Source organism: Notamacropus eugenii, chromosome 2, assembly GCF_028372415.1.
Source record: "Notamacropus eugenii isolate mMacEug1 chromosome 2, mMacEug1.pri_v2, whole genome shotgun sequence".
Lineage (NCBI taxonomy): Eukaryota > Metazoa > Chordata > Mammalia > Diprotodontia > Macropodidae > Notamacropus > Notamacropus eugenii.
The window spans coordinates 363360075-363370274 of NC_092873.1; the positions used below are offsets into that span (position 1 = coordinate 363360075).

General features: G+C 38.6%; 1 non-coding gene across 1 annotated transcript; it reads right to left on the bottom strand.

Annotated features, from left to right (window-relative positions):
- Nucleotides 1–9718: 9718 nt before the first annotated feature.
- LOC140530509 (U6 spliceosomal RNA) lies at nucleotides 9719–9825 on the bottom strand. The gene has a single exon (XR_011975947.1). It is a non-coding gene; the product is annotated as a U6 spliceosomal RNA (small nuclear RNA).
- Nucleotides 9826–10200: the final 375 nt, after the last annotated feature.

Consider the following 10200-nt stretch of genomic DNA (forward strand, 5'->3'; position numbering starts at 1 on the left):
ACTTGACCATAGAAATTTACTATGTTTACAGGATAATTCAAAACACAAACTCAGAAGAAAACAGCACCAAAACAACTACATATAAAGCCTCAAAAAAACCGAATTGGTCTCAGAAACCCCTCCCCATAAAGAAAAGAAATCCTAAAATGCCTCAAAAAGTTTTTTAAAAAATCAAATAACAGAAATGGGGGGTGGAGCCAAGATGGTGGAGTAGAAAGACACACATACACATAGCTCCGAACCCACAACCCATAGAACGGCTAAAGGGAAGTAACTCATGGCGAATTCTGCACCCAGAGGCCACGGAATATTGGAGGGAGGGAGATTTCTGTTCTGGAGAGACCTGCAAACTTCTCGCGGGGGTCCTTCGCACTGCGGACTGGGCGCTGGGACTGGGAGCTGAGTGCAGCCCTGCCACAGTGGCGGCACCGAGAGGAAAAGATCCGAGCGGGCTTCAGGGACAGGATCTCCAGAGGCCTCACAAGTCCCTCCAACCACAGGTGACAGGGGTCAGTGAGAGAGTCTCTTTGGCGGGTTGAGAGGGGAGTGGGGTGCCCCCATAACTCAGGCCCCCCCCCCCCGGGAGGTAGAAGCTGAGAGGTGGCTGCAGACCAGGGCTCCCCAAGGGGGCAGGAGCCTGGATCCATTGTGGAAGGTCTGTGCATAAACCCCTTGAGGGAACTGAGCCTGAGAGGCAGCCCTGTCCCAACCTGACCACCTGAACTTAATCGCACACTGAATAGCAGCCCTGCCCCCGCCAAAAGCCCTAAGGCTGGAAGCAGCATTTGAATCTCAGACCCCAAATGCTGGCTGGGAGGATCAGGAGGTGAGGTGCGTGTGAGGAGAATATTCAGAGGTCAAGTCACTGGCTTGAAAAATGCCCAGAAAAGGGAAAAGAAATAAGACTAAAGAAGGCTACTTTCTTGGTGAACAGGCATTTCCTCCCTTCCTTTCTGATGAGGAAGAACAATGCTTACCATCAGGGAAAGACACAGAAATCAAGGCTTCTGTGTCCCAGCCCACCCAATGGGCTCAGGCCATGGAAGAGCTCAAAAAGAATTTTGAAAATCAAGTTAGAGAGGTAGAGGAAAAGCTGGGAAGAGAAATGAGAGAGATGAAAGAAAAGCATGAAAAGCAGATCAGCTCCCTGCTAAAGGAGACCCAAAAAAATGTTGAAGAAATTAACACCTTAAAAACTAGCCTAATTTAATTGGCAAAAGAGGTTCAAAAAGCCAATGAGGAGAAGAATGCTTTCAAAAGCAGAATTAGCCAAATGGAAAAGGAAATTCAAAAGCTCACTGAAGAAAATAGTTCTTTCAAAATTAGAATGGCACAGATGGAGGCTAATGACTTTATACAAAACCAAGAAATCACAGAACAAAGAGAGAAGAATGGAAAAATGGAAGATAATGTGAAATATCTCATTGGAAAAACAACTGACCTGGAAAATAGATCCAGGAGAGACAATTTAAAAATTATGGGACTACCTGAAAGCCATGATCAAAAGAGGAGCCTAGACATCATCTTTCATGAAATTATCCAGGAAAACTGCCCTGAGATTCTAGAACCAGAGAGCAAAATAAATATTCAAGGAATCCACAGAACACCGCATGAAAGAGATCCAAAAAGAGAAACTCCTAGGAACATTGTGGCCAAATTCCAGAGTTCCCAGGTCAAGGAGAAAATATTGCAAGCAGCTAGAAAGAAACAATTCAAGTATTGTGGAAATACAGTCAGGATAACACAAGATCTAGCAGCCTCTACATTAAGGGATCGAAGGGCATGGAATAGGATATTCCAGAAGTCAAAGGAACTAGGACTAAAACCAAGAATCACCTACCCAGCAAAACTGAGTATAATACTTCAGGGGAAAAATTGGTCTTTCAATGAAATAGAGGATTTTCAAATTTTCTTGATGAAAAGACCAGAGCTGAAAAGAAAATTTGACTTTCAAACACAAGAATGAAGAGAACCATGAAAAGGTGAACAGCAAAGAGAAGTCATAAGGGACTTACTAAAGCTGAACTGTTTACATTCCTACATGGAAAGACAATATTTGTAACTCTTGAAACATTTCAGTATCTGGGTACTGGGTGGGATTACACACACACACATGCACACATGCACACACGCACACATACATAGAGACAGAGTGCACAGAGAGAATTGAAGAGGATGCGATCATATCTTAAAACAAATGAAATCAAGCAGTGAGAGAGAAAGATATTGGGAGGAGAAAGGGAGAAATTGAATGGGGCAAATTATCTCTCATAAAAGAGGCAAGCAAAAGACTCCTTACTGGAGGGATAAAGAGGGGAGGTGAGAGAAAAACATGAAGTCTACTCTCATCACATTCCACTAAAGGAAAGAATAAAATGCACACTCATTTTGGTAGGAAAACCTCTCTCACAATACAGGAAAGTGGGGGATAAGGGGACAAGCAGGGTGGGGGGGATGATACAAGGGAGGGCATGGGGAGGAGGGAGCAATTTGTGGTCAACACTCATGGGGAGGGACAGGATCAAAAGAGAGAACAGAAGTAATGGGGGACAGGATAGGATGGAGGGAGATATTGTTAGTCCTATACAACACAACTATTATGGAAGTCATTGGCAAAACTACACAGATTTGGCCTATATTGAATTGCTTGCCTTCCAAAGGGAAGGGGTGGAGAGGGAGGGAGGTAAATAAGTTGAAAGTCAAAGTGTTAAGATCAACTGTCGAGTAATGTTCTTGCCACTAGGAAATAAGAAATACAGGTAAAGGGGTATAGAAAGCTATCTGGCCCTACAGGACAAAAGAGAAGACGGAGACAAGGGCAGAGAAGGATGATAGAAGAGAGAGCAGATTGGTCATAGGGGTAATTAGAATGCTTGGTGTTTGGGGGGGAGGGGATAAAAGGGGAGAAAATTTGAAACCCAAAATTTTGTGAAAATGAATGTTAAAAGTTAAATAAATAAATTTAATTAAAAAAATCAAATAACAAAAGGAGGGGAACAATTGGAAAAAGAGAAGAGAGTGATGAAATAAAATAATGGGAAAAAAAAGAGTTAAGAGCTTGGTAAACAAGACGTAAAAATACTGAAGAAAATAACACCTTAAAAACCAGAATAGGCTAAATGGTAAAAGAGGTGCAAAAATTCACTGAAGAGAAAAACCCATTAAGAAGCAGAACTGACCAAATGGAAAAAGTGGTATAAAAATCAGTGAAGAAAAATCTTGAAAAGTAGACTTGTGTTGTTTGTTCTTCATTCTTGAAAAGGACCAATGATATGAGCAGGATGATGTTTAGAATTTCAAGGGAATTGGATTTAAGGGAGGCAGAGTTGTGCAAAATCATCAGCCCCATTCTCTCCTCCAGAGTCATTGGAGTCTAGAAGCAAGACATAGGTCAGAATAACTGATGATGACCCAGGATGCAGTGAGAGGCCTTGGCCTTTTTTCAAGGAAAAAAACTAGAATTTGCCAATTGAAAAAGGAAGTACAAAAACTCACTGAAGAAAATAATTCCTAAAAATTAGAATTAGACAAGTGGAAGACAAAGACTCTACAAAATGTCAAGAAACAATGAAACTAAATCAAAATAATGAAAAAAAGCAAAAAATGTAAAATATTTTGTTGAGTAAACAATAGATCTGGAAAACAGATCTCAGAGAGTAATTTAAGAATTATTGGACTACCTGAAGTCCATGATAAAAAAAAAAAAAAAAGCCTAGACACCATATTTCAAGAAATTATCAAGGCAAACTGCCCTGATGTTCTAGAACAGGGGAGTAAAATGGAAGTTGAAAGAATACACCAATCACATCTGGAGAGAAATCACAAAATGAAAACTCCCAGGAATATTATAGCTAAATTCCAGAGCTTCCAAACCCAAGGACAAAATATTGCAAGCAGCCAGAAAGGAAAAAAAAAATCAAATATCATGGATCATAGGATCACAGAAGATTTAGCAGCTTCTACATTAAAGAACTGGAGTGTTTGGAATATTATATTCTAGATGACAAAGGAACTAGGATTACAAATAAAAATCTCCTATCCAGCAAAACTGAGTATAATTCTTCAAGGTGAAAAAAATCAAGGGGTATTTAACGAAACAGAGGATTTTCAAGTGTTCCTGATGAAAATAAACATGAATTATAACTTTAAGACACAAAACTAAAAAGAAGAAAAAGGTAACATGAAAGATAAATCACAAGAGATTTGATATGGTTGAATTGCCTATATTCTCATAAGAAAAGATGATATTTGTAACTCCTAAGAACTTTAGCATTATTAACGCAATTAGAAGAAGAATACATAGTCAGAGAGCACATGTGCAAATTGACTATGATAGGATGATACTCCACTCCCAAAAAAATATTAAGGGGTAAGAAAGAGGAATGCATTGGGAAAAGAGGAAATGGAGACACAGAACGGTATAAATTATCTCTTGTAAATGAGGCATGATATAGCTTTTACACTGAAGCAGATCATGAAGTGTTGGTGAGTTGATGGTCAACACTTGAACCTTGCTCTCATTGGAATTGGCTCAAAGAAGGAATAGTAAGATTACTCAGTTAGGTATAGAAATGCATCTTACCCTACAGAAAAGTTTGAAGGGAGAGGAAATAAGAAAAGGTGGAGGAAAAGAGAATGGAAGGCAGATTGGGTAAGAGGTGATAGGAAGGAAAACAGTTTTGAGGAAGGATAGGGTGAAAGGAGAGAGAGAAGGATAAACAAAGAAAGAATAGGATGGAGGGAGATAAATAGTATTCATAATTATGAATGAGAATGGGATAAACTCATTAAAAAAACATAGGCAGATACAAAAATGGATTACATGATTTAAATACAAAGAGTGATACCATAGCCAAATTAGGGGAAAATGGAATAGTTTACTTATGAGATAAAGAGCATTATTTGGGGTTGTAAAATAGGTAATTTTGATTACATTAAAGTAAAAAGCTTTTATGCAAACAAAGCCAGTGTTTCCAAGATTAGAAGGAAAGCAAAAAATTGGGAAATACTTTTACAAGTTTCTTTGATAAAGGCCTCATTTCTTAAATATATAGAGCAGTAAGTCAAATTTTAAACACAAATCATGCCCCAATTGATATATAGCTAAAAGATGTCAGAAGGCCATTTTTAGAAGAAGAATTCAAATTTATATACACACGTGTACATATATGCATATATGTGTGTGCATGTGCACACATATATATTGTGTATGTGTACATATGTATATGTATATATGTATCTATATGTTCATATGTATATAATCATGAAAAATGCTCTAAATCACTATTGATCAAATTTAAAATGCAAATTAAAACAATTTTGAGCTGCCACCTTATATTTGTCAGATTGCCTAATATGACAGAAAAGGACCATGACAAGTGATGGAGAGGATGTGAGAAAATTGAGACACTAATGCACTGTTGGTTAAGTTGTGAACTGATCCAACCATTCTGGAGAACCATTTAGAACTATGTCCAAAGAGCTATAAAACTGTGTATACCTTTTCACCCAACCATAAAACTGTTAGTCCTGTATCCCAAAGAGATTTTGAAAAGGAAAAAGGGTTCTATATGCACAAAAACATTCATAACAACTCTTTCTGTTATGACAAAGAATTGGAAATTGGGGAGATGTACACCAATTAGAAAAAGACTAAACAAGTTGTGGGATATGATTGGGGGTAATGCTCTTCTGCTATACGAAATCAGAAGCATGATACTTTCAGAAAAACATGAAAAGACATATAAGCTGAGAGCAAGTAAAGTGAGCAGAGGCAGAAGAACATTGCACATGGTAATTGCATATTATAAACTGTGAATGACTTAGCTATTTTCAGTAATACAAGGATCTAAGGAAGGATTTATAATGAAAATGCTATCTACTTCCAGACAAAGAACTAATGAACTCTGAATGCTGAGTGAAGTATTCTTTTTTTCAGCTCTATTCGGTTTGTCTTGGATGTTTTGGGCTGTGTTTTCTTTCACAACATGACTAATACGAAAATCATGGCTGCACACATATAATCTGTATTAAATTGCCTGCCTTTTCAATGATATGGGAGGGAGTGGAAGAAAGGAGAGAATTTGCAACTCAAACTTTTAAAAACGCAAAAAAGATGCTTTAATGTATATTTGAAAAAAATAGGGGGGCAGAAAAACAAAACAAAACAAAAGAAAAGGCCTGTCTTCATTGGTAGGGGGAGTTTCTCCATTTTGGAGCTCCCTAAATCAATGAAATCACAGGTCTGGTACCTGCTTCTAACCTGTGTGCTAACTATTTCATAGTATTCTTATGAAGAAATCCCTCCATCAACCTTAAATCACAGTATAAATGTGTACCATCTTAATTTTCTCCATCTCAAAACTAGGAAGAAGCTTTAAAATGCAAATTTCCCTAGCTAGATATCACAATAATTTGAATTCACACAATAATATTAGTACATTCTAATGTAATGGAAACAAAACTTTACAGGGGATACAAGACTTGAACCTGAGGTCTTGGTCTGTAGCTAACTAGTTTTATGATTCAGAACATTGTGCTTTATAGGCATCCTAGAAAATGAAGGATCAACTGAGGGCCATAAGGAAAATGGGAAGATCATAATATATGAGAGCCAGTTAAGGACCACACGGAGGTATAGAGGCTAAGGACTATCAGCTCTGAGAAGTTTCAGAAGTAGGGGTTGAGGATGGCTAGAGAGTGATCTTCTGCTATGAAGAGTTCCTATTTGTTGGGAAGAAGCATTATAGAGTCAAGATAGGGAGCAACTGAGGTCAAATTCTGAGATCTGCAGAATGTCAGGAGATCAGGAAGAAGGACAAATAGAGGTTCTGGTAAGAGTTTTGGCAAATGCCTTGGAGCAAGAAGAGCAGCCAAGAAAGAGCAATGAAGCATGGACACTGATGAAGTAAGAAGAGAGAAGCAGGCCAAGGAGCCTGATGGGGATTCCAAAGATATGGTTATCTTTGTTCAGGAGCTTGCCAGTACAGAGGCATTTTGAAGACACTTTGGATATCTCTTAGCTCCACAATTCTAGATCTGAGATGCGAGTGGTGGGGAATGAAGGGAGGTGTTAAGGTTCTAGCCCAACCAGTAATATTGGACAAAGCAATTAACCTATCTAGACTTTATTTTCTCATTTATAAAATGAGGGTTTGAATCAATGAAGGAAAACATTTATTAAATACATATGTGTTTTTTTTTGTTTGTCTCCTTTTTAAAAATTTATTTATTTAACTTTTAACATTCATTTTCCCAAAATTTGGGGTTCCAAATTTTCTCCCCATTTCTACCCTCCCCCTTCCCCAAAATGCCGAGAATTCTGATTGTCCCTATCACTGATCTGCCCTCTCTTCTAACGTCCCTCCCTTCGTTTGTCCCCATCTTCTCTTTTGTCCTGTAGGGCCAGATAACTTTCTATACCCCATTACCTGTATTTCTTCTTTCCTAGTAGTAAGAACAATACTCGACAGTTGTTCCTAAAACTTTGAGTTCCAACTTCTCTTCATCCCTCCCTCCCCACCCATTCCCTTTGGGAAGCAAGCAATTCAATATAGGCCATATCTGTGTAGTTTTGCAAATGACATCCATAATAGTCATGTTGTGTAAGAATAACTATATTTCGCTCCATTCTACCCTGCCCCCCATTGTTTCTGTTCTCTCTTTGGATCCTATCCCTCCCCAAGAGTGTTAACCCTCAAACTGCTCCCTGCTCCCGCTGTCCTTCCCTCCATCATCCCCCCAACCACTCCTATCCTCCCTCCCCCACTTTCCTGTATTGTAAGATAGGTTTTCATACCAAAATGAGTGTGCATTTTATTCCTTCCTTTAGTCGAATGTGATGAGAGTAAGCTTGATGTTTTCCTCTCACCTCCCCTCTTTTTCCCTCCACTGAAAAGTCTTTTGCTTGCCTCTTTTATGAGAGATAATTTGCCCCATTCCATTTCTCCCTTTCTCTTCCCAATATATTTGTCTCTCTTGGCTTAATTTCATTTTTTTTAAGATATGATCCCATCCTATTCAACTCACTCTGTGTTCTTTGTGTGTGTGTGTGTGTGTGTGTGTGTGTGTGTGTGTGTGTGTAATCCATCAACTACCCAGATACTGAAAAAAATTTCAAGAGTTGCAAGTATTGTCTTTCCATGTAGGAATGTAAACAGCTCAACTTTAGTAAGTCCCTTATGACCACTATTTGCTGTTTACCTTTTCATGCTTCTCTTCGTTCTTGTGTTTGAAAGTCAAATTTTCCTTTCAGCTCTGGTCTTTTCATCAAGAATACTTGAAAGTCCTCAATTTCATTGAAAGACCAATTTTTCCCCTGAAGTATTATACTCAGTTTTGCTGGGTAGGTGATTTGATTTTAGTCCTAGTTCCTTTGACTTCTGGAATATCCTATTCCATGCCCTTTGAACCCTTAATGTAGAAGCTGCTAGATCTTGTGTTATCCTGATTGTATTTCCACAATACTTGAATTGTTTCTTTCTAGCTGCTTGCAATATTTTCTCCTTGACCTGGGAACTCTGGAATTTGGCACAATGTTCCTAGGAGTTTCTCTTTTTGGATCTCTTTCCAGTGGTGATTGGTGGATTCTTTCAATGTTTATTTTGCCCTCTGGTTCTACAATATGAGGGTAGTTTTCCTTGATAATCTCATGAAAGATGATGTCTAGGCTCTTTTTTTGTTCATGGCTTTCAGGTAGTTCCATAATTTTTAAATTGTCTCTCTTGGATCTATTTTCCAGGTCAGTTGTTTTTCCAATGAGGTATTTCACATTATCTTCCATTTTTTCATTCTTTTGGTTTTGTTTTGTGATTTCTTGGTTTCTCATAAAGTCATTAGCCTCCATCTGTTCTATTCTAATTTTGAGAGAAATATTTTCTTCATTGAGCTTTTAGGCCTCCTTTTCCATTTGGCTAATTCTGCTTTTTAAAGCATTCTTCTCCTCATTGGCTTTTTGAGCTTCTTTTGCCAATTGAGTTAGCCTATTTTTCAAGGTGTTATTTTCTTCAGCATGTTTTTGGGTCTCCTTTAGCAAGGTCTTGACCTGCTTTTCATGCTTTTCTTGTATCTCTCTCATTTCTCTTCCCAGTTTTTCCTCCACCTCTCTAACTTGATTTTCAAAATCCTTTTCGAGCTCTTCCATGGCCTGAGCCCACTGAATATTTATTTTGGATGTGTGGGATGCAGAAGCCTTGACTTCTGTGTCTTTCCATGATGGTAAGCATTGTTCTTCCTCATCTGAAAGGATTGGAGGAGATATCTGTTCCCCAAGAAAGTAGCCTTCTATGGTCTTACTTTTTTTCCCTTTTTTGGGAATTTTCCCAACCAGTTACTTGACTTTTGGGTCCTTTGTCAAGATTAGGGTATACTCTGGGAATCTGTGAGATCTCAATTCCTCCAAGGTGGCACAATCAAGCGTGTACTGGTATGGATGCAGAGAGGGATTTCTGTGCCCAGAATCTTAGCAGACACCTCTCCACAGCCACCTGGCCTTCAGTTCCCAAGTCAGCACTGGGGGATGATTTTCTGATAAGCTGTATGGGCAGGGCAGCCATTCACTGTGAGACAAAGACTAGCTCTCCCAGTGCCTCCACCCAGGGCTGAGGTAAGACTAAGGTCTTCAATGGCCCTAGGGATTTTTACACTCCAACAGGGAGCTATTGTACGTGCTGCTGTGCAGGCTCTGTGGCCCCTGCCTGCTGCCAGAGCTATGGGAAAAAAATGTATGGAATGCTCCAGGAATTTGCTTGTCATCCTTGTGCAGGGGCCATGCTAATCTTCTCTGTATTGTTCCAATTTTAGTATATGTGCTGCCGAAGCGAGCACCTATGTGTTAGTTTTGAACCAGAGCAGGGATATAGGGATGTCATATACAAATAGTGAAACAATTCCTACTCTAAGGGACTTACATTCTAATGAGGAAAATATATATGTACACACACATAACATATATATATATATATATATATATATATATATATATATATATATATATATATATATGAACATAGAGACTACCTATTAAAAATAGCTACAAATAAAGGCAAGGTAATTAGGGAGGCAGGGTACTAACACCCAAAGGGATAAATAAAGGATTAATACAGAAGGTGGTTCCCGAGTGGAGTCTGAGTCTGTCTGTCTCTCTCTTTCCATCTTTTCTTTCCTTCTGTTAAGCAAATTATAAGCATTTGTATTATTTCC